The 26058-nt window shown below is 42.5% G+C and overlaps 1 pseudogene; it reads left to right on the top strand.

The window, feature by feature from the left end:
• The first annotated feature begins 17818 nt into the window (after positions 1 to 17818).
• Positions 17819 to 19674, top strand: LOC132382349 (sin3 histone deacetylase corepressor complex component SDS3-like; annotated as a pseudogene).
• Positions 19675 to 26058: the final 6384 nt, after the last annotated feature.

The following is a 26058-nucleotide window of genomic DNA, read 5'->3' as shown; positions in this document are numbered from 1 at the left end:
ACTTTTACAACACAGCCAGCCATTCTAATCAGTTTATTGAGCCTGTTGGCATCACCCACATTGATGCCTTTGCCCCAGCACACCACTGTAGAAGATTGTACTGGTAACAACAGAATGACAGAGCATGAAGGGAGAGGCTTGCATACTCCAAAGGGCCTCCGTCTCTTCAGGAAGTAGAGGTGACTTTGTCCCTTCTTGTACACAGACTCTGTGTTGGGGCTCCACTCAAGTCTGTCATCCAGGTGCACCCCCTGGTACTTGTACATCCACATCCTCATCATCAATAGTAACAGGGGGCAGTGCACGCTTTGCCTTCCTAAAGCCACTCACCATCTCCTTTGCCTTACTGATGTTGAGCTGCAGATGATTCAGCTTGCACCATTTGACAAGGTCCTCCACCAGGGTCCTGTGTTCAACCTCCCATCCACCCTTTATACACCCAACTATTACTGAGTTATCACAGACTTTCTACAGATGACATGACTCAGTGTTGTATCTAAAATCCGAGGTATACAGGGTAAACAGGTAGTGAGCCAATACAGTCCCCTGTGGGGCCCCAGTGCTGCTTATAGCCGTGTCTGACACACAGCTCTGAACCGCACACACTGCGGTCTACCAGTCAGGTAGTCCATTATTCAGGATACAATGGAAGTGCCAACTTACATTGAATGGAGCTTTTCTCCCAGCAATGAGGTATTGATGGCACTCAAGGAATCAGAAAACATGATCCTCACAGTGCTCACATACTGGAGGAACTAAGCAGGCCAGGCAGCATCTATGGAAATGAGAACAGTCGATGGTTCAGGCTAAGACCCTTCCTCAGGACCCCTTCCTGATGAAAGGTTTCGGCCCAAAACTTCAACTGTACTCTTTCCACAGATGCTTCCTGGCTTGCTGAGTCCCTCCAGCATGATTGTGTGCATGTTGCTTGGACTTACAGCATCTGCAGAATTTCTCTGGTGGACAAACTGCAGGGGGTCGAGGGCTGATCTGGCCAGGGGTCAGAGGTGAACCAGAACCAGCCTCTCTAGGGTCTTCATGATGTGTGAGGTCAGGGCCGCTGGACAGTAGTCATCCAAGACTATCAGTTGGCCTTCTTGGGTACTGGAAACACATGGTGTTTTCCAAACAGTCAGGACCCTTTCCAGACTGAGAGTCAGGGAAGTAGTTCATTCTTATTCACGCAACACACACAAAATGCCAGTGGAACGCAGCAGGCCAGGCAGCATCTATGGGGAGAAGCACTGTCGACGTTTCGGGCCGAGACGTTTCATCAGGACTAACTGAAAAAAGAGATAGTAAGAGATTTGAGAGTGGGAGGGGGAGATCTGAAATGGTAGGAGAAGACAGAAGGGGTAGGGATGAAGCTAAGAGCTGTAAAGTTAATTGGCAAAAGGGATACAGAGCTGGAGAAGGGAAATGATCATGGGGTGGGAGGCCTAGGGAGAAAGAAAGGGGAAGGGGAGCACCAGAGGGAGATGGAGAACAGTCAAGGAGTAATTGTGAGAGGGGCAGAGAGAGAAAAAGGAGAGAGGGAAATAGAAAAAAAAGGGAATAGATAGATAGATAGATAGATAGATAGATAGATAGATAGATAGATAGATAGATAGATAAATAAAGGATGGGGTAAGGAGGGGAAGAGGGGCATTAATGGAGGTTAGATAAATTAATGTTCATGCCATCAGGTTGGAGGCTACTCAGACGGAATATAAGGTGTTGTTCCTCCAACCTGAGTGTGACTTCATCTTGACGGTAGAGGAGGCCATGGATAGACATATCAGAATGGGAATGGGACGTGTAATTAAAATGTGCGGCCACTGGGAGATCCTGCTTTTTCTGGCGGACAGAGCATAAGTGTTCAGTGAAACAGTCTCCCAGTCTGCGTCGGGTCTCACCAATATATAAAAGGCCACACTGGGAGCACCGGACGCAGTATACCACACCAGCCGACTCACAGGTGAAGTGTTGCCTCACCTGGAAGGACTGTCTGGGGCCCTGAATGGTGGTGAGGGAGGAAGTGTAAGGGCAGGTGTAGCACTTGTTCTGTTTACAAGGATAAGTGCCAGGAGGGAGATTGGTGGGAAGGGATGGGGGGGGGACGAATAGACATGGGAGTCAAGTAGGGAGCGATCCCTGCAGAAAGCAGAAAGCAGGGGGAGGGAAAGATGTGCTTGGTGGTGGGATCCCGTTGGAGGTGGCCAAAGTTATGGAGAATTATATGTTGGACCCGGAGTCTGGTGGGATGGTAGATGGGTGGGGCAAGAGCAGATGTGAAATGGGAGAGGTATGTTTGAGAGCAGAGTTCTTATTCATTCTAATTTACTCTATCTAGACTCATCATCATTTTACACACTTCAAATAGGACTTCATCATCCTCCCCTATTCCATGGTTAATAACACCAGCTTATCCAATCTCGTATGGCCAGCAAGGTAGCCTAGCTGTAGGCATATGCTATTGCAGCACCAGCAATCAGCAATTGGGGTTCAATTCCCGCAGTCATCTGTAAGAAGCTTGTACATTGTCCCCATGATTACGTGCAGTTCCTCCAGAGGGTCCGGTTTCCTCCCATGCGCCAAAGGTGTATGGATTAAGGTAAGTAAGTCATGGGCATGTTACGTTGGAGACAGAAGCAAGCAACACTTCTGAGCAGCCCCCAGCATGTATTCGGACTGTGCTCATCGTTGATGCAAATGACGCATTTCAATTTATGTTTCAATGTGTTGATGTACATATGGCAAGCAATGCTAATCTTTACTATTACCTTTATCTTTTGCCTCTGTTAGAATTTTCCTATCCCAGCAACGTTTTTGTAAATATCTGCTTCATCATTTCCAGTGCAGTCACCTTTTCTCCCATGATTTTATCATCAGAATTTACCACAAGTTGTACTTTGGCATTGTATGCATAACCTAATCTTATACATAACCACCTCACCCCTATTGCTATTATTCTTTGCTATAAAATACGGACCAATTCTGAATCTTTCCAGAGAGTGAGATCCCATAGTAGGGCAGACTGCAGGAGAAAGAATGTTTTTCCTTTTCCGCACTTATTTAGTTAAATACTTGAAGGTTAACATCAAATGATCACGATTCATGAATAACACAAAAAGTATTACAGGTCCCTAGGCTCCCTTCACTTGCATCACTTCAGAAGCCATGGATTTTTCTAGTTTTTTCACAGCACAATTTGTTCTAACCAGAAAATTTGGTTTCTAAATCTTGCCACTTTTATGAGGACATTTTAAACACATTCATACAATATACAGTGCATGCAATTCAGATTGAACGCTGTCACTCAAATCCGATAGTCCTTCCTAGAGCACAATTAAACTTTTCCAATTGACGGCATAATTCCTGTTTAATTGCCAGCTTTAGAATCTGAACTCTGATACAGGACCCGGGGAGGCAAGTCCTGGGTTTGAATATTCCCTACAATATTTTGATCACCTTGACCCATCTGAGAGCAGGGCCAGGAATGATAGGGTCGCACTTCCATGTACGGAAAACAAGAAAATGTCCCACCAACCCAACCTTGGTTCATATCATGAATTCTTCTGCTAAACCAACCTTTCAGTAGGTGTCATTATTCCTCACCTGAGCTTACTTGAAGCCATTTTGTGGAAACGTGCCTTGATAACACAAGGTTTTTATTTAAACAAATATCGTCAAAATGAAGAGCAGAAATGTGGTCATTATTGTTGACATTAGTCATTTTCCTGAACCTTGCCTGATGTTCTCTGCCGTTGAAGTACCTCATTCTCTAATAGCTGATCATAGTCCCAAAGAAAAGTTTGTTCCCAATTGATGTTGGTGTTTTAATGTGTTATGATACTGGAGACCACTCTTGTGGTTTGATTCTCTGAAACTGTCCTCTTGATTGAGGATCAGTTCTGTTCACATGGCAAGACTTCTGGGTTGAGGGTTGGCATGGCGACGTTGCAATAAGCATAATGCTATTAGAACACCAGTGATTTGTGTTCAATTCTGCCACCGTCTATAAGGAGCTTGTATGTTTTCCCCATGACTGCGTGGGTTTCCTCTGGGTGCTCTGGTTTCCTTCCACATTTCAGAAATGTATGGGTTATTAGGTTAATTGGCCAGATGGGAGTAACTGGGCACTGAAGGCTCATTGGGCTGGAAGAGCCTATTACAAAAACTACAGGCAACTGTCAGGTCAGCAAAAATGGTCATCAGCTGCTGCCTGCTGTCACTGCGGGACTTTTACATATCCAGGACAAAGAAATGGACAGGAAAATCACTGCAAACGCAACCTTCCATGAAAACTACCTTTCCCAAAAGCTAAACACAGGAGATTCTGCAGAAAATGTCAGATGTCAGGGGTAAGTGCTTTACTCAGAGAGTAGTGAGTGCGTGGAATGGGCTTCTGGCAATGGTGGTGGAGGCGGATACGATAGGGTCTTTTAAGAGGCTTTTAGATAGGTACATGGAGCTTAGTAAAATAGAGGGCTATAGGTAAGCCTAGTATTTTCTGAGGTAAGGACATGTTTGGCACAGCTTTGTGGGCTGAAGGGCCTGTATTGTGCTGTAGGTTTTCTATGTTTCGATGTTTCCAATACAAGATTGGGTTTATTGTCACATGGCAGGTGCAATGAAAAACCTATAAACAATGCAAGAACAGATGCAATTAGAACAAAAAATAATCTATTGCTTTGCAAAGTGGTCATAGTGTTAATAAACACTAGAGATTCTGCAGGAGCTAGAAGTCTAGAGCAACACTCGCAAAATGCTGGAGGAACTCAGCAGGTCAGACAGCAACTATAGAAATTAATAATCGATGTTTCAGACTGGAACCTTCCACCAAGACTGCAAAGGAAGGGGGATGATGCCAGAATAAAAAGGTGGGGGAATGGGAAATGGTGCAAGCTAGGAGGTGGTATGTGAAGGCAAGTGGGTGGTAAGAAACTGGGAAGTGACAGGCGAAAAAGGTAAAGGAGAGGAAGGTAAAGGGAGAGGAAAAAATCCGTAGGTAGAGGATTGTGGACTGTGGGAGAAAGGGAAGGAGGAAGGGCACCGGAGGAGGGTTAGGCTGGTGAGGAGGAGAGGGAATAGGGAATAGAAGAAGAGGGAAGGGAGATGAATGAAAATTATCAGGACTTGGAGAAATCAATGTTCACTCCATCAGATTGGAGTCTACCTAGATGGAATATAAGATGTAGCTCTAACCTAAGAATGGCTTCATCATGGCAGCAGAAGAGGCCATGGACTGGAATGGGGATTGGAATTGAAATGGTTATCCTCTGGGAAATCCTGCGGATGGAGTGAAGATGGGAGAAAGCTCCTTTCTGGAAAATGCTATAGGACTATTAAAATTAAAACTTTACGCTATCCTAAAGATTTTCCCCCAGGCAGTTAACCTGATCGATGATTCTAGTTAACTATCTTCTCCCCTCTGTCTATTATCCCTGTTCCTGCAATGCACTGTAAGCATTTAAACCACTTTTAATGTGCTGTTTGCATTGTAAATGCATGCTGGTTTTTATATATTTATACATATTTTATTCCATATTCATTCTTTAATCGCTCACATTATTTTTATATAATTATTTATTCTTTTTAATCATTGAATGCTATTGTTTATGTTGCACCTCACACCAAAGCATTATGGCAAATTCCTAACATATGTGAATGTATATGGTGAATAAAGTTGATCCTTGATATTAAAGTGAGCACATCTATTTACAGTGGACTAGGTTTGTTGCCTGTATTTAATCTCGGTTGACTCTAAACGTGATTTCTGTGCCTCTGTTCTGTAAGTCTCATGAGTAGATAGTGATTGATCAACAGGCACTTCAACACAGCATTCCCAGTTCCAGTTGTGGAGACCACCATGTTGTTGTCTCAATTGAGCAGCAGCAGGCATCCAAGTTTCAGCACTTCAATTCCTCTGACTATGGTTAGCTGCCACTGTCTCTTTAAGACTCAGACAGCCACTTATTGCCTGCCACATTCCTTCATGGAAAGTCTGTACAGTCAGCCCTCCTTATCCGCGAGGGATTGGTTCCAGGACCCTTTGCAGGTACCAAAAATTGCAGATGCTCAAGTCCCTTATTTAACCTGTTTCAGTGTGGTGGACGTTAGGACCCAGCGGAACCCCTGACCTTATTTAACCTGTCTCAGAGCGGTGGTCTTTAGGACCTGGCGGAACTCTGAGTCCACAGTGTTTCTTTCACGAAACTAATCACGATCATCCAAAATAAAGTGGAAATAATAAAGCGATCAGAAAGGGGTGAAACACCATTGGTCATTGGAAAAGCATTAGGCTACAGTTGGTCAACGATCAGAAAAATTTTAAAGGATAAAGCGAGGACGGCCCTGCCCCGATGAAAGCTACAATTATTACTAAGCAACACAGTGGTTTAATTATTGAAATACATTCTTTTCTTAAGAGTTTCTTATGCATAGAAAGGTAAAATATATACTATTTTCTAAGACAAATGTTTGACTAACTGACGCTAAATAATACTGGATGTAGCTGCTCTGACTTACTTAGTAAGAGAACTTCTGATTTTTTTCGATCCCGATCCACAATAATCTACGCACATCCTCCCGTATACTTTAAATCATCTCTACATTACTTATAATACCTAATACAATGTAAATGCTATGTAAATAGCCATTATACAACATTTTTCAGGGAATAATGACATGAAAAAAAGTCTGTACATGCTCAAACAACAAGTGCTGGAAGAACACTTCTGGGTTTTTTCGATTCGCTGTTGGTTGAATTTGCACATGCGGAACTTGCGGATAAGGAGGGCTGACTGTATTTAATGGCATCGTGCTGAGCACCCAGTGCTCAGTAAATAGAGTTACATTTCTAGTACCACAATTTGTGGTTTTAACTTTGAATTTCATTTGTGTGGTCTTGATTATTCTGAGTCTGAGTCAATTAGCTGTTAGTTGTAAGCTGTGAGGAGGATGCTAAGAGGATGCAGGGTGACTTGGATAGGTTAGGTGAGTGGGCAAATTCATGGCAGATGCAATTTAATATGGATAAATGTGAGGTTATCCACTTTGATGGTAAGAACAGGAAAACAGATTATTATCTGAATGGTGGCTGATTAGGAAAAGGGGAGGTGCAACGAGACCTGGGTGTCATTGTACACCAGTCATTGAAAGTGGGCATGCAGGTACAACAGGCGGTGAAAAAGGTGAATGGTATGTTGGCATTCATAGCAAAAGGATTTGAATACAGGAGCAGGGAGGTTCTACTGCAGTTGTACAAGGCCTTGGTGAGACCACACCTGGAGAATTGTGTGCAGTTTTGGTCCCCTAATCTGAGGAAAGACATTCTTGCCATAGAGGGAGTACAAAGAAGGTTCACCAGATTGATTCCTGGGATGGCAGGACTTTCATATGAAGAAAGACTGGATCGACTAGGCTTATACTCACTGGAATCTAGAAGACTGAGGGGGGATCTTAGTGAAATGTATAACATTCTAAAGGGATTGGACAGGCTAGATGCAGGAAGATTGTTCCCAATGTTGGGGAAGTCCAGAACGAGGGGTTACAGTTTAAGAATAAAGGGGAAGCCTTTTAGGACTGAGATGAGGAAAAACTTCTTTACACAGAGAGTGGTGAATCTGTGGAATTCTCTGCCACAGGAAACATTTGAGGCTGGTTCATTGGCTATATTTAAGAGGGAGTTAGATATGGTCCTTGTGGCTAAAGGGATCAGAGGGTACGGAGAGAAAGCAGGTACAGGGTTCTGAGTTGGATGATCAGCCATGATCATACTGAATGGTGGTGCAGGCTCGAAGGGCTGAATTGCCTACTCACACCTATTTTCTATGTTTCTATGTTAATTCTAGACCTCACCCTACACTTGGGTTCACCACCATCCACAGCTCTCATGCTACACACTGCCAACATTGCAGGAATATTCTTAGATGAATGAAAATAGCATCTTCTGCTTTATTTGAAATTTTAAGATCAAAGACTTTCAGATCATTTTTAATTATATTGTTCCTAACTGAAAGCTAAAGGTCAGTTTTCCAATTGATTTGATTATCAGTACAGGACAGACTTAATTTGGTTCTATGTGAGTTCATTGTTGGGTGCAAAATATATTGGCACCTAACTGCTAGAGCATGAGTCCAAATGAGTTTCAACTGATTATTACATTTAGTCACAAATGGTTTCATGGTTAGAAGTTCCTTATGGCAATGCCTTGACTCATTAATGACTTCGCTTGCATCATAAGGACAAAAACAGGATGCTTGCTAAATGCACAACGTTCAGGTCCAGCCACAATTCTTAAAGTGAAACAGCTATATGGCAAAGACTGCACTGCATGAGGGCAGAACTTGCGTGAGTGTCAAGTAACATCCCCACACAAAGGTGACAAGCATTTACTATCCCCAGCAAGAGAAAACCTGGGCAACTACATTTGATAATCAACATCATTATCACAGCTGAGTATCATATCGTCAGCATCATGGGGAAATTCATATGGACTAGCAGACAACAAAGCCAGGTCAGAGATTGGGTATCCCATGGTGAGTGACTCATTGCCTGACACTCCAAGGCCTTCCCACCAACTACGAAGCATATCAGGAGTACAATGGAACATTTTCCACCTGTCTGGATTTCCAACTCTTTTGCCACAATCCAGGATAAAACAGTCCAGTTAACTGGCACCTTTCCCTACCTAAACCTTCATTACCCCCACCAATGAAACCCACAAAATGCACTGCAATCATGGCAAGGATTTCTGTAGCTTCAGCCATCAAGACTTCTGTTACCTGGAATACAAGAACAGCAGGTACATTGGATGACTACAATCAATGGTATCTTCTCCTAGTTACACACAACTATGGTGCACATAGGTACAAACGATATAGGTAAAAAGTGGGATGAGGTCCTACAAGGTGAATTTAGGGAGTTAGGAGATAAACTAAAAAGTAGGACCACAAAGGTAATAATCTCTGGATTACTACCAGTACCATGTGCTAGTCAGAGTAGAAATAGGAGGATATTTCAGTTGAATATGTGGCTTGAAAAATGGTGCAAGGGGGAGGGATTCAAATTTCTGGGGCATCGGAACCAATTCTGGGAGAGGTGGGACTGGTATAAACAGGATGGTCTGCACCTGGGCTGGACTGGAACCAATGTCCTAGGGGGAACATTTGCTACTGCTGTTCAGGAGGCTTTAAACTAATGTGACAGGGGGATGGGAACAAGTGCAGAGAGACCCAGAGGTGTAAAATGAGAGTAGAAGCAAAAAGTAGTAAGGTGAAAAGTAAAAGTGGCAGGCAGGCAAATCCAGGGCAAAAAGCAAAAAGAGCCACTTTTCAACATAATTGTATAAGGGCTAAGAGTGTTGTAAAAAAAAGCCTGAAGGCTTTGTGTGTCAATGAGAGGAGCATTCGTAACAAGTTGGATGAATTGAATGTACAGATAGTTATTAATGAATATGATATAGTTGGGATCACAGAGACGTGGCTCCAGGGTGACCAAGGATGGGAGCTCAACATCCAGGGATATTCAATATTCAGGAGGGATAGACAGGAAAGAAAAGGAGGTGGGGTAGCATTGCTGGTTAGAGAGGAGATTAACGCAATAGAAAGGAAGGACATTAGCTTGGAGGATGTGGAATCGATATGGGTAGAGCTGCATAACCCTAAGGGGAAGAAAACGCTGATGAGAGTTGTGTACAGGCCACCTAACAGTAGTAGTGAGGTTGGGGATGGCATTAAACAAGAATTTAGAAATGCGTGCAATAAAGGAACAGTAGTTATAATGGGTGACTTCAATTTACATAGAGATTGGGTGAACCAAATTGGTAAGGGTGCTGAGGAAGAGGATTTCTTGGAATGTATGCGTGATGGTTTTCTGAACCAACATGTCGAGGAACCAACTAGAGAGCGGGCCATTCTAGATTGGGTATTGAGCAATGAGGAAGGGTTAGTTAGCAATCTTGTCGTGCGAGGCCCCTTGGGTAAGAGTGACCATAATATGGTGGAATTCTTCATTAAGATGGAGAGTGACATAGTTAATTCAGAAACAAAGGTTCTGAACTTAAAGAAGGGTAACTTTGAAGGTATGAGATGTGAATTAGCTAAGATAGACTGGCAAATGATACTTAAAGGGTTGACGGTGGATATGCAATGGCAAGCATTTAAAGATTGCATGGATGAACTACAACAATTGTTCATCTCAGTTTGGCAAAAGAATAAACCAGGGAAGGTAGTGCACCCGTGGCTGACAAGGGAAATTAGGGATAGTATCAAGTCCAAAGAAGAAACATATAAATTAGCAAAAAAAAGCAGCACACTTGAGGACTGGGAGAAATTCAGAGACCACCAGAGGAGGACAAAGGGCTTAATTAGGAAAGGGAAAGAAGATTATGAGAGAAAGCTGGCAGAGAACATAAAAACTGACCGTAAAAGCTTTTATAGAGACGTGAAAAGAAAAAGATTGGTCAAGACAAGTATAAGTCATTTACAGTCAGAAACAGGTGAATTGATCATAGGGAACAAAGACATGGCAGACTAATTGAATAACTACTTTGGTTCTGTCTTCACCAAGGAGGACATAAATAATCTTCCGGAAATAGTAAGGGACCGATGGTCTAGTGAGATGGAGGAACTGAGGGAAATACATGTTAGTAGGGAAGTGGTGTTAGGTAAATTGAAGGGATTAAAGGCAGATAAATCCCCAGGGCCAGATGGTTTGCATCCCAGAGTACTTAAGGAAGTAGCCCAAGAAATAGTGGATGCAGTAGTGATAATTTTTCAAAACTCCTTAGATTCTGGATTAGTTCCTGAGGATTGGAGGGTGGCTAATGTAACCCCACTTTTTAAAAAAGGAGGGAGAGGGAAACCATGGAATTATAGACCGGTTAGTCTGACATCGGTGGTGGGGAAAATGCTAGAGTCGGTTATCAAAGATGTGACAACAGCACATTTGGAAAGAGGTGAAATCATCGGACAAATTCAGCATGGATTTGTGAAAGGAAAATCATGTCTGACAAATCTTATAGAATTTTTTGAAGATATAACTAGTAGAGTGGATAGGGGAGAGCCAGTGGATGTGGTGTATTTAGATTTTCAAAAGGCTTTGACAAGGTCCCACACAGGAGATTAGTGTGCAAACTTAAAGCACACGGTATTGGGGGTATGGTATTGATGTGGATAGAGAATTGGTTGGCAGACAGGAAGCAAAGAGTGGGAATAAACAGGACCTTTTCAGAATGGCAGGCAGTGACTAGTAGGGTACCGCAAGGCTCAGTGCTGGGACCCCAGTTGTTTACAATACATGTTAATGATTTAGATGAGGGAGTTAAACGCAGCATCTCCAAGTTTGCAGATGACACGAAGCTGGGCAGCAGTGTTAGCTGTGAGAAGGATGCAGGGTGACTTGGCTAGGTTAGGTGAGTGGGCAAATTCATGGCAGATGTAATTTGATGTGGATAAATGTGAGGTTATCCACTTTGGTTGCAAGAACAGGAAAACAGATTATAATCTGAACGGTGGCCGATTAGGAAAAGGGGAGATGCAACGACACCTGGGTGTCATTGTACACCAGTCATTGAAAGTGGGCATGCAGGTACAGCAGGCGGTGAAAAAGGCAAATGGTATGTTGGCATTCATAGCAAAAGGATTTGAGTACAGGAGCAGGGAGGTTCTACTGCAGTTGTACAAGGCCTTGGTGAGACCACACCTAGAATATTGTGTGCAGTTTTGGTCCCCTAATCTGAGGAAAGACATTCTTGCCATAGAGGGAATACAGAGAAGGTTCACCAGATTGATTCCTGGGATGGCAGGACTTTCATATAAAGAAAGACTGGATCGACTAGGCTTATACTCACTGGAATTTAGAAGATTGAGGGGGGATCTTATTGAAACGTATAAAATTCTAAAGGGATTGGACAGGCTAGATGCAGGAAGATTGTTTCCGATGTTGGGGAAGTCCAGAACGAGGGGTCACAGTTTAACGATAAAGGGGAAGTCTTTTAGGACTGAGATGAAGAGAAACTTCTTCACACAGAGAGTGGTGAATCTGTGGAATTCTCTGCTACAGGAAACAGTTGAGGCCGGTTCATTGGCTATATTTAAGATGAAGTTAGATATGGCCCTTGTGGCTAAAGGGATCAGGGGGTATGGGGAGAAAGCAGGTACAGGGGCTAGACCCATCTAAGCAGGATCAGCTCTGGAGTTCCTTCACCAGAAAGGCTACAGTAGTTCAAGAAAATACATTGTCCCAATTTCTGAAGAGCAGCTAGGGATAAGTAAAAAATTTTGGCCAGACAATGATGCCCAGATCCCAAACAGTGAATACAAAGGAACAGTCATCCAAATAGGCCAGGTCATCAGAGCTCCTGCCCACTTTCAACTGGTAGTAGAAACAGAAAGATGATTACAATTTATATAATCTCGCTAGAATATTGTCATCATCGTTATCATTATGTGCTGTGTCATATTGCATGGACGATCATGGTCCCATGACCATGATTGTTCTTGGCACATTTTTCCACAAAAGTGGTTTGCCGTTGCCTTCTTCTGGGCAGTGACTTTGCAAGATGGGTGACCCCAGCCATTATTAATACTCTTCAGCGATTGTCTGCCTGGCATCAGTGGTCGCATAACTGGGACGTGATATGCACCAGCTGCTCATACGACCATCCACCACCTGCTCTATAGCTTCACGTGACCCTGATTGGAGGGGTTAAGCAGGTGCTACACCTTGCCCAAGGGGGAGCTGCAGGCTAGAGGAAGGAAGGAGTGCCTTGCACCTCGTTTGGTAGAGACATAACTCAACTCCCCCATCCCTCAATGTACCTTATCCTCTGTGTAAAATAATTTTACCTCTGAGGTATCTTTTAAATCTCTCCCCTCATCTTGCATCTATGCCTTCCAATTTTAGAACCCTCTGCCCCCTCTCCCCACCACAACCAACCCTGGAGCTGGATAGCTCAAGTCTGACGAAATGAACAGAATTGGTCAATAAGGGAGCTATTTGGTCTATGTGTCTGTGTACTAACCCATTAACCCTCTACACTTTGCCCAAGGGTGACCTGTGGGCTACTAGGGGGAGGTGGTGCCTTACAACCATTGGCAGAGATGTTCCTCCACCCAGCTAGAAAATTAGTACACCTTTTAATGGTTTCCCAATATAACCCCTGTGTGATGGAGCTAATGCTCTATGCTAAATACCACCACTAGCAGGGATAAACAGGTAGCACATTTTAACCAGGATCCTCAGCTATGAGACTCCACTTTATGATTTTACTTTTGGCAGTTCTGGGCCCCTTATCTAAGAAAGGATATGCTGGCATTGGAGAGGGTCAAACGGAAGTTCAGGAGAATAACCCAGGAATGAAACGGTTCATATATAAGGAGCGTTTGATGGTTCTGGGCCTGTACTCACTAGAGTGTAGAAGAATGACAGGGGATCATATTGAAATCTGTCAAATATTGAATGGCCTAGATAGAGTGGACATGGAGAGGATGTTTTCTGTCGAGGGAATCTCAGGCCAAAGGGCACAGCTTCAGAACACTAGGATGTCCCTCAAGAACAGAGGTAAAAAGGAATTTCTTTAGCCTGAGGGTGGTGTATCTGTGGAATTCATTTCCACAGTCAGCTATGGAGGCCAAGTCTACTTAAAGCAAAGGTTGATAGGTTCATTGTTGGTAAGGACCTCAAAGGTTATAAGAAGAAGGAAGGAGGATGGGGTTAAGAGGGATAATAAATCAGGCATGATGGAATGGCAAAGCAAACTTGATGGACTGTATGGCCTAATTTGCTCCTATGTTTTATGGTCTGAGTTGAGTTCATTTTTGTTGTTGTTATGGCATGCATCTGCTGGCAAAAATTGTGTGAGTGGTGTCTTCAATGTATTTCAGTTTGTTGCTTTCAGGTTTAATTCAGTGTGGAATATGTGAGCTCTCATTAATTAGAGGAAAATTATTTTCCTTAATAGTCCACATTTGGTAATTAATTGTCAATTAAGAATTCCAAGATAAACTGCAAAGTCTGCACCAGAAGTCTTGATTAGATCAGTGTGAAGAAAGACTGTGTTCCCCGTGGAAGCAGTAATCTTAGATGTTTTACAGGAGGCCATTTGGCCTGTCTAATCTATGCTGTATGATTGTCGAGCAAACCTGTTCGTCCCCAATATCCCACTCATTCCCTATAACATTCTTCATCTATAATTGTCCAATTCCTCTGAAAAGACAGCTTATACCACGTTTTACAAGCAATGACTTCCACATCAAGTCTTCAAAGTTCATGGATCCTTGTGGATGATTTCTCCTAGTCTGTCTGATGTAATACATCCTGCAGTCCTCACCTTAGATTTTATAGACTATATTGGTCTTGTTTAATAGCTTGGTTCATTCTTTTGGACTGTAAAGTGTGCAACTGAAATTCTATGTTCTAGGAGCAGTCGGGCTGCCATTTCCAAGATATCTTGAGTGTAATGGAAGGACAAGCCATTTGGTCGCTTTTTGTTTGGTGTGTTGTCGACCTGCAGCAAACATTACACTCGCCAAACTGGGAAAACACTATCCACAAGTACCCATGAACATCAACTGGTTGTAAAGAAGCATGGCCAGACCTCTGTCGTCTCTACCCATGAAGATCGAGAGATCGAGAGGGGTACAAGTTCAACTGGGTATCAGTGAAAGTCACTGCGCAAGCGGACTTGCGGCACGCAGGAGAATTCCTAGAAGTGTGGTTCTCCGCAAACAATCCTGTAAACAAACACACAGACCTCAATCCCACTTATGAGCAAAATTCCAAACTACAATGCGTAAAGTTCATCACACAGCCAGTCAGCGACGAGACGCATCACAAATCCTCCCCACGTCAAAAATGAGTTTCCGAAATGATGACCAATCAGCTGATCAACGTATATAAAGGTCAAGCGTTTATATACCACAATCAATAGCACACTGACAACATCTCCACAAAACGTTTGCAAGTAATTTGCCAAGATCAGATAACAACTCAACTCAACCCAAAATACTTTGTACTTGTGGCAAGAGGCTGCAGAGGGTTTTCGATTCAACCAGCTCCATTACAGGCACAGCCCTCCCTGCCATTGAAGACACCTTCAGGAGAAGGTGCGTCTATCAAGTAAAGGCCCTCACCTTTAGGAAATGCCCTCTTCTCAGTACCACCATGAGAATGAGATATTGGTGTATGACATCCCACACTCAAAATTCAGCAACAGCTTCTTCCCATCTGTCATCAGATTTATGGATGATCTATGAACAGGTGATCATTATTTCATTACTTTTTTTGTTTGCACTATTTATTTAATTTCCAATTTATAATAATTTTATGTCTTTGCACAGTACCATTGCCACAAACTAATTTCATGTCATATAAATCAGCGATAATAATTCAGACTCTGACTTCAGCCAGAAGACAAGAGAAGGAAAGACTTTTTAATAGGTTTTTATTTCTTCATATTTGCTGTAGAAATAACCTGTGTTTCTTATTATCAGTCAGCTACCCACCCCCCAGTTGGGAGGCTTTGCTAGCAGACCCTCCCCCCCCCCCAGAAATGGGTAAAATTGCTGAAGGGAGATCTAAAAATGCCCAGTTAAACCCGTGCAGAATATCAGAAGTAGCGACCTCAGCACAGGCAAGTTGTACCAACAAAGGGTTAGCCTGTCAGACTGCCAAACCACACACAGGGGGTCGCCTGATCTCTGGAATAACATGCGGGTTGATTTTTGTTCTTGTCCCGTCACTTTTGCTTTGAGCTCCGTACTTTGATCATGACTTTGAAAAGCTGAGCCAGAGCGAACAATGCACAAGCGGTAATTCCCCACAATTACGTTTGATTTCTGTCTGATCTGATTTGTGTAGCAAATAGAGAAATGTGAGGAATGAAATTGATTTCTGTGGAGTGTGTTCAAAGTAACCGTGGGAACACAAGCTAGCGCTGCTCTTAGCTTTCAACGTATCGATCGAACTCAAACTATATTAAAAGTGGTCCACTTAGGTCATATTCCACTACAGGATGTCCATCAGGTACATAGGAAGTAGTTATTACACAGGAGATGGTGTATACGCAGAGGGAGTTCTAGCTATAGCTGTACAGAACATGTGATGATAGTCCTTATTTAGAGAGTGATATACATGCACTAATTCAGAGAAGATTCACAAGGATGATTCCTGGGATGAGAGGTTGTCTGAGTAGGATTACTGAGCATGTTGAACCCAGGTTCTTTTGTGGTTGGAAGTGTGGCTGGTCAGGGCACAGGATGCCACCATTCATACATGTGTAAACGACAGTGAAGGCAGAGTAGGAGAGAGTCTGTGAGTTTGCAAGTCCTGGGCCAAGTATATGCGGCTGGTCCCGGGGTTGGGGGACTGCCTTTGAAAGCAAGTGGGTGAGTGGATGGGTTGCTGGGAGGGTGAGAAAAAAAGACTTGTTGTTGATGTTGTTGCTTGTGATTTTCTGCTGAACATTGTGGACACGCTATAGTGGTGCTGGATGTAGCAATACTTGCGGGCTGCCCCCAGCATGTACTTAGGTGTGTTGGTTTTTAATGTAAACAATGCGTTTCACTCTACTTTTCGATGTGACATATAAATCAAAATCTAAATCTGAAACTGAGATCATTTGTGCCAATTATTGCCATAAAACTAGAAGGGGTATCGATAAGGCAGATTGCAAGAAAAATTTCCTGATAAGGCTGGAGAACATACATTTAAGGAAAGAGGAAAGAAAATTAGAACTGAAACAAGGAGGACCTTTTTCACCATGATTACCTAGAATGGACTGCCGAGGGAACAGCTGAAGCTGGGTTTGCTAATGGCATTAAAGATGTTTCTAAGTGAAAACTTGCACAGGTTTGTCTTCTTTTGCACAATGGTTGTTTGTTAATATATTCTGTGCCTACATTATAATAAGGGACTACTTTATGTTTTAGTAAAACTTTGCATGCACTATTAGGCACGTATTGATCTGTACGTGTGTGCTGAGTTCGGATTATGCTAGTAAAGAACCATGAAACTTAGCTCCCGTCTTCAGCATTTTTATTAATAACTTTGTTGTGTAACCGGGCCACATACAAAACAAATTGGCAATGAGGTTAATGAACCTACATCTTATTGAAATACTGTGTTTTAGTGGATAAGGACACTCGGAGGAAGAACACAAGGAATGAGCCAAGTAGCGGGAGAAGGAGGCAGAGCGAGGCCGTGAGTCCGAAAGGAAGCGGCACCACAGCTGGGGTCAGGAACGTCGGGAGACCTAGAGACACAGCACGTTCAGGCGAGACCACAGCCGGCGCTGACCCCCAGGGGCTGAGGGTCTGCCTGCACCAAGAAGAGAGATAAAAAGGAGTGACACACACATCTGGATGGAGTGTGCTCATGGCGCTAGCAAAAAGGACACGTGAGACAAAAAGAAAACAAGGGGAAAATGGAGCTAAATTAATTTAACAGAGATGTCAATGATTGGAACCATTACAGCATTTGATAGTGGCATTGAAGACTGGACAACTTACATTGAAAGAGTGGAGTTATATTGTGTGGCTAATGGTGTTAATGATGAAAAGAAAGCCAGCATCTTACTCAGTATTATTGGAGCAAAAACATACCTCTGAAACAAACTAAACTACTGCTAAAGACTGACACAGGACAGAAAGTGCGTCCCAAAGGCAAATTTAAAGTGACAGTGACCTACGGAGACAAAACACACCAGCTGAACCTCTATGTACTGAAAAATGGAGGACCACCTTTGCTCGGACGTGAATGGCTCAGGAAAAGCCAGTTGGACTGGCACACCGTCAAGGCTAGATGTGTCAGCAAGGAGGACAGCTTGGTGGGGAAGATGTCCACAGCTCTCCTCTCACTCATTGTCGACTATTACAATGACAAGGAAGAGCTAGACAGCGTGGACAATGAGGACAAGCGCAGTATCCGTGGCCGTGACTCGGATGAAGATAGAGCAGATGCAAGTGAGACAGATGTTGCTAATAAGCAGGATGATGAAGACTACCTGGAAGTAAAAGAGCAGATGTACCAGGAGAAATCGAAATCTCTCAAAGGACAGCTACAACAGTTACAGGAAGGCACTTTGCAGGAGTATCAGAAAAGGATGAAGAAACTAGATCAACAATACAAGGAAAGAATACGAAGTGCAGAGCTTTTTCTGCAACTGGAGACAGAACAAGTGGAAAGGAATTATATTAAAGAGAAGAAAGCAGCAGTGAAGGAATTTGAAGATAAAAAGATTGAGTTAGAAGAAAAAAAAAATTGATTGAGATTGAGAGGCTAATAATGGAACTCACAGGAGATTCTTTGGAGGTAAAGCCAATAATGACTAGGAAACTAAGGAGGAGACCTAATGACCCTGTTCCAATTACAGACAAAAGACAAAAACCTGCACCTGCGCAGTTAAATTACTTGTTAACAGATGAACAGATAATGGAAAATCTGTGAACTCTCAATAAGCTTAAATCTTCGAAAAGACCTGTATCTCCACTCAAGCAGAACAGCTTTCGCACAAGGTAAATCTCAAACCAATCATTTCCTCCATTGAGAATCATACACTTAATCCTTGCAGGGAAGTTACTTTTGCACATACATATTTTGAATCCTCAGCCAATGTGTCCTGTTTTTCACAAAGAAGTTGGGAAACAGCATCAAAACAGAGGCGAATTCTGACAACAAACTCAGGTTTCTATTGTATTTTCACACTTGTGCTGAATGTGTATCTGAAGGAATTCTCCCTCTTGAGCCAGACAGATAGCGCTGCAGGTAATCCTTAATATCAGCAAAACTGTACTTTAACAGCAGCTTAAGAACAATGGAATGAACAACAGGATTTTAATCAACTGCCTCATCAAATGGTGAACGATTATCGGTCTTTCTGTGAGTCATTGGATTGCCCCGACTTCTGAATCACTAGCGGAGACAACAGATCTTCTTTTGTTGGTGGCAAGTCATCTTTGAAGCAGACCATGGAAACCGAAGCTACGAAAAATGCTTCACACCTCTTGCGAAATATGACTAATTTTGCTATAGCTTCACTTATTTCTTCTGTTACCGCTGGTACATAATCATCATCTAGAGAGGTATGGCACAGTGGGCGGAGTGGCTGTCCTGATTCAAGCCACCACCTTATAGATTTTAAACAGTAAAAATGATCACATGGAAGTTCTCCTAAGCAAATTGTACGTTCTTTCAGATCACACCTGAGGAACAGACATCCTGTACTATTTTTACAGTCCCTGAGGACCTGAATCACAGCCCAAATGAACCATCAGGATCTCACATCAGAGTTACTGTTCAAACCCTTTGCAAGTTGACCAGCATAGAATGCAACCTTGTTCTCCAATTTATCATGTATTTCCTTAACTCCCAACATAATGTGTTCCACAAAAAGTGACAACATTTCTGTCTTCTCCTGAGCATCTTCCCAGCACTCTTGCTGAATCATCAGCACAAAGATATGAAGCACGAATAGAAGATGGAAATATATATTATGATAAGAGATGGTGTCATAAAGATCAGGCTACCTATTTGGAATCTAAGGAGAATACGAAGATTGGCTGTGTAATTAGCTCAGTTGGAACAAATGAGATATGGGTAAGGAAGACAAGTGATAGCACAAAGATGCGTATATATCTAGGACAGCCGCACAGAAGAGTCTTCGTTATACAAAGTTGATCTGCTGCCTAGAACTCTTAGCAATTTGAAGACACACATCTTCTTAACTCCCTATACTCAGAGGTCAACTGCTCATGACTTTTATTCGGAAATCTGTATTAAAACAAACAAGTTTATTGACAGACGTTCCCAGGAGAGGCAGAGAAGACACCCCCCACCCAGAGACTAGCGACTTGAGTTATAAATGGGTCTTAGACCAAAAGTTAAAAAAAAGCTTGTTATAATATTATTGTGTTACTTTGTTATAATTTGATTTTATTAAGTTGCTAAGTAAAAAGATGGTAGGTGTTTGTTTGTTAAGGGTAAACATATTTGTTTAGCATAATGCCCCAGTGAAAATAAGTTAATACACTATTAAAATAAAAGGGGAGGAGTGTACTGTATAGCCTACATTATAATAAGGGATTACTTTCTGTTTTAGTAACATGTCGTTGCATGCACTATTGGGCGCGTATTGATCTGTACGTGTGTGCCGAGTTCAGAGTATGCCAGTAAAGAACCATGAAACTTAGCTCCCATCACCAGCGTTTTTATTAATAGCATTGTTGTGTAACCAGGCCACACACACAAAATATACATACATCCATAATACTGAGAACGTTAGTTATAGAGTCTTTGAAAGCAAGTTAAGAACTCAGTTGTGCAATCAGTTCATTGTAAGTTTATGTGTAATTTTTCATAAATTCTGTTGTACTTTCTTGTTCCCTGTAAATGCCTGCAAGAATATGAATCTCAAGGTAGTAATGGCTACATACAGTATATGTACTTTAATAAATTTACTTTGAACTTAGAACTACGAATATGGGGGCACTGGTAAGGTATAGTTTCTTCTCTGAGCTTCACTAAGCTCTGGACAATAGTGAACTAAATGGGATTTTGAAACAGCCCAGTAGTTTCATGGTAATGTTGTTCAGACTGACTTTTTAATTAAACCCTAACCCTAATTAATTTAATTACTAGAAGTTTAAGTTCTCCAGTTGCCATGGTGGGATTGGAGCTCATTTCTGCATCAGTGGTCCAGAATTCTAGCTGTTTATCTAAAAGCTAAACCATGACCCATAGGAGCAGAATGAGGCCACTCAGCCCATCGAGTGCTCTGCCATTCTATCATGGCTGATTTATTATCCCTTTTAAGCCCTTTCACCTGCCTTCTTCCCATACAATGGCTGTACCATTCCACTAAAGAGTGCAGAATTAGCCTTTGAATGATTTATTGACTGACTAAGCTGTCTATCTTCATTTGGTCTTTTTTCCTGAACATTGATTGCTTCGGATTGGTACACGGATAGCTTCAAACACCTTGCATCCTGTTAGCGGGAATTTATTACCTCAAGATTTACTGTCATTCATGATTGTAAACGTTGGCTGTGATTGGGTGAAAAGCCGTGTGAAAGGATGGTCAGAAAAGTTACACAAAGTGAAGCATCCAAAACAGTTGATATTAAAACTTCCTCATCACATCAAGTATATTAACAGGGGTAGAACTCCCAGGAATAATCCAGGTTAAACAAGTAATCATCTGAAAATCAAACTTCGCTTGCTCTCTCTAAAGCTGCACCGAAGGAAACTCTTTCACAGTTAAATATAAGACCAACACAACTGAACATCAAGATGATATTGTTGAATATATTTTAAGAAGTACGTCCTAGCTTGAAAATCAAGGGGTGTACTGCACACTAGCATTTAAAGACGTATTGACTGCAGGATGAGTGGAAGATTGAGATTTAAAGGTATGCAAAAGTCAGAGTCAAATGATCGAAGTAAGTGTTGAGCTTATTTCCATTTGCACATTTATGCACTCAGTGGCAACTTTATTAGGTACATCTGTACATCCGCTCATTGCTCATTAATGCCAATATATAAACAGCTAATCACGTGGCAGCAACTCAGTGCATAAAAGAATGCACGTGGTCAAGAGTTGTTGTTCAGTCCAAACATTGGGATGAGGATGAAATGTGATCTAAGTGAGGTTGAGCATGGAATGGGTATTGGTGACAGAAGGGGTGGTTTGAGTATCTCTGCTGATCACCTAGGATTTTCATGCACAGTGCTCACAGAGTCATAGAAAAGTTCAGCACAGAAACAGCCCCTTCGACTCATTTAGAACATGACGAAACATTTAAACTGCCTATTCCCATCGACCTGCGCCCTTGTGAAAACAGTATACGTGAAGCCAGTTCTAAAATCTGCAGACAAATCATCACAAACTCCAAGTTGTCAAAACCATCCATATCAGAAACCAGAAAAGGAAATACGATTGTGTATGATCATGAAATAAACTTAACATGCCAATGAGGTAGAGGATGACAACCTTTTGTGGGCAGTTTAAATTCCTTTGTGTGCCAGTAGCAAAAGGTGAGTGGGCATGTACACTTGTGCACACTTTACAGGAAACTTTGTTTGTCTGTATTAAATTCCATATGCCATTTTTCCAGCTGGCAAGTTCTGATAGCCTTCCTTGCTGTCCATTGCACCCACCTATGTTGGCATCATCTGCAAATCTGCCGATCCAGTTCATCACATTATCATCCAGATCTTTGAAATAGATGACAAATAAGAATGGAACCAGCACTGATCCCTGCAGCACTCCCCTAGTCACAGAGAGGCAATCATCCACTACCTCTCTGGCTTCTCCCAGAAAGCCAATGTCTAATCCAATTTACTACCTTATCTTGAATGCCAAATGACTGAACTTTCCTGACTAACCTCTCGTGTGGGTCAAGTGCCTTGCTAAAGTCCATGTGGACAACATCCACTGCCTTGGTTTCATCAACTTTCCTGGTAGCTTCCTCGAAAAACTCCATAAGAATTCATAGAGAATAGAGCAGAAAAAAACATCCAGTGAATGGCAGTCTGTGGGCGAAAACACCTTGTTAATGAGAGAGGTTGGAGGAGAATGGCCAGACTGGTTCAAGCTGACAGGAAGGCGCCAGTAACACAACTAACCGCACATTACAACAGTGGTGTGCAGAAGAGCTTCTCTGAGCACACAACATGTCAAACCTCGAAGTGGATTGGCTATAGCAGCAGAAGACCACAAACATACACTCAGTGCTTTCTTCATTCGTTACAGGAGTACCTCATATAAGGTAGCCACTGAGTGCTTATGGTGCATTCAACAGCATCACAGGCATGTGGCATCACATAGTAGCATTCATATAAGGCAGTTAATTCCAGCCCTTTGAGGATATTGGGGTAAGTAGATAACCAAGATAAGAAAATTAAAAACACTGACCATAATAAAGTTTAAAAAAAAAGAAATCAATGAAAGACTTGGAAACAAGAGGGGGAGAGAGTCTCAAGACCAAAGGCAATAAAAGCATCCAAATTAAATGACTTGGTTTATTTTATCTATTCCAAGAAAAATGAGAGGTAAGGAAGGTCTCGTAGGCAGTGACTGAAGGTGGAACTCAAGGGAAGCACGTTGCCTCCTGTCACAGGGGACCCGTTGCCTCAGAAGTTTATTGTCATCCTTGGTTGTAATTCTGTCTTTTATTACTTTTCTCGGAAGATTTGAGCAGCTTTATAAGCCTGGAATGGTTTAAATAAATAGCCACTCAGTTTTGTGTAAAGTATTTAATTATAATTTCTCCATAAATTAAACATTGCTTGTGGGTCAGGGCAAATCCTTGGTTCTGGAGAAGCTCTTATTACTCAGACTATTAGTATATTGAAATAATTTTGAATATTTTGGAAGTAAAAACTCTGAGGATTTATTAAAGATTAGAGAGGACAGAATATGTAAAGACTCTGCTTAGAATTGAACATTTCCTGGAGCTAAAGATGTTTACATTATAGAAAGAGATTGTGAGCCCTTCTGGGACATGCCACAGATAACTCCAGTAATTCTGAACTAACCTTGCTGCCTGGGCAAGGTTCTCTCTCACTCATTACCTCCCATTTCTGAAGGGTCTCAAGGTTATTGACCTTTGCCATATGACCCAGGAGTCCGATGTTGAAACCATGGTCCTTCAAGGATTTGAAGAACTCTGTCATAATCAACTAAACACATTGCAGGAATCAATGCATAGCATGGCCTGCTCTCAGTACTATTGCTTCAAACATGAACTCTATTGATCTGGGTACAGAGAATAGTTTTCTGTTTGTTTTGTTGATGGTTGCTCTGAAATGGGTCAATTCTGAAGAAAGGTCACAAACCTGCAATGTTAAGTCTTTTTCTCTGCCCGCAAAACGCTGTGGGCTCAGTGTTGGATCAACTGTCCTGTAGGCCTTTCCAATAGCTGGTTTAAGACCCTTTTTTTTAAAGCACTCTTTTCCATAGTTACTGCCTGGCCTGCTGAGTTCCTCCAGTATTTTGTGTGTGTTGCAAAGAATTCAAATTGCCGTGAAGCAGGTTGACAGTGATTTATGTGCGTTGCTTGAATTTCCAGCATCTGCAGTTTGTCCGTTGTTCAGAATTTGAATTCTTTGATGTTCATTCATTGTCATAATATATGAAACATGACAGAAATGTTCCACACTTGTCAATCACTCCCCAGTGGTGCTCTTCCTCTTTCCCTAGACGTAGTCCACTCTCCTCTCCTATCAGATTCTTTCTTCAGTCCTTTATCTTTTTTACCTAGCTTCTCACTTCATTCCCCTTCCCCCCACACATCACTCATCCTCCCCCTCATTTAGCTTCACCTATCACATGCCAGCTTGTGCTCCTTCCCCTCCCATCATCTTATTCTGGCTTCTGCCCTACTTCCCTTCTGGCCCTGATGAAGGGTCTTGGCCCGAAACATACCCCTCCACAGATGCTGCCTTACAAGTTGTGTTCCTCCAGCATTGTGTGTGTTGCTCTAATAATCTGGTAATCCATTTGGTGGCTGAAGGATTATCATTGACCAGAACTCTTGCAACAACTTACTCACTGATGCACCATCAGTAACTCACTCTGAGACGTAAAGGCGAGATATCAGCTTTTATTGACTGGAAGAAGGAACAAGCTGTGAGTGACCACCATACTACATCCTGGAGACTGAGAGGCCGGGCTCAGGCCTTGATCGCCTTTATACAGGGGTCTGTGGGAGGAGCCACAGGAGCAGTCAGCAGGGGGCATGTCCAGAAAGGTATATGTAGTTCACCACACTCACATTTCCTCAAAGTGTGGTCACCTGTAATAACAAACGTGCCTTAGTTTAAGGTTCCCTCAAAAGTCAGCATTTCCAGCAGCTGCCGTACCCTTTGTACTTGTCCCTGGGTGTTATTATAAGGCTGGTACTTTCGTGGAAGTATCATTCACTGTTCTGAAGCAAGAGAACTGGATGCTGGAAATCCAAAGCAACACACACAAAATGTCAGTTTTGTGATAAACATGTCAGTCCATGGCCCTCCTCTACTGACACCATGAGGCCACATTCAGGTTGGAGGAGCAACACTTTATATTCTATCTGGGTAGCCTCCAACCTGATTGCATGAATATTGACTTATCTAACTTCCAGTAATCGCCCAACCCCCTGCTCCTCCTTCTCAATTTCCCATTCCTGTTTCCCTCTCTCACCTTATCTTCCTACCTGCCCATCACCTCCCTCTGGTGATCCTCCCACTTCCCTTTCTTCCATTTCCTATCAGATTCTCCCTGTTCCAGCCCATTACCTCTTTCACCAATCAACTTCCCAACTCTTTTCTTTACCCCCATCCCTCTCACGGTTTCACCTATCACCCGCCATCTTGTACTTCTTCCTCCCCTCCCCCCACCTTCTTACACTGATTCCTTCCCCCTTCCTTTCCAGTCCAGATGAAGGGTCTCAGCCTGAAACACCAACTGTACTTTTTTCCATAGATGCTGCCGGGCCTGCTGAGTTCCTCCACTGTTTTGTGTGTGTCACTCACTTTTCTACTGTTTTTGTCATGTACTTTTATGTTTATGCCCTTTTTCAATTACTAGAGGAAATTGGTGAGAAGAGAATCTGTAAGTCCATAAGACTACAAGACTATAAGATATAGGAGCAGAATTAAGCCATTTGGCCCATCGAGTCTACTCCACCATTTCAACATTGCTGATCCAATTTTTCTCTCAGTCCCAATCTCCTGCTTTCTCCCTGTATCCATTCATGCCCTGACTAATCAAGAATCTATCAACCTCTGCCTTAAATATGCATCAAGACTTGGCCTCCACAGATGCCTGTGGCAAAGAATTCTGCAGATTCACCACCCTCTGGCTAAAGAAATTCCTCCTCATCTCCATTCTAAAAGAACACCCCTCTATTCTGAAGTTGTGCCCTCTAGTCTTAGACTCTCCCACCTTAGCAAGCAACCTCTTGATATTCACTCTAATAAGGCTTTTCAACCATTCAATAGGTTTCAATGAGGTCACCTCTCTTTCTTCTGAATTCTAGTGAAATCAGGCCCAGAGCCATTCAATCCTGGAATCATTTTCATGAACCCCTCTTG

The sequence above is a fragment of the Hypanus sabinus genome, chromosome 28, assembly GCF_030144855.1.
Source record: "Hypanus sabinus isolate sHypSab1 chromosome 28, sHypSab1.hap1, whole genome shotgun sequence".
Lineage (NCBI taxonomy): Eukaryota > Metazoa > Chordata > Chondrichthyes > Myliobatiformes > Dasyatidae > Hypanus > Hypanus sabinus.
This window is presented reverse-complemented; position numbering and strand designations above follow the sequence as displayed.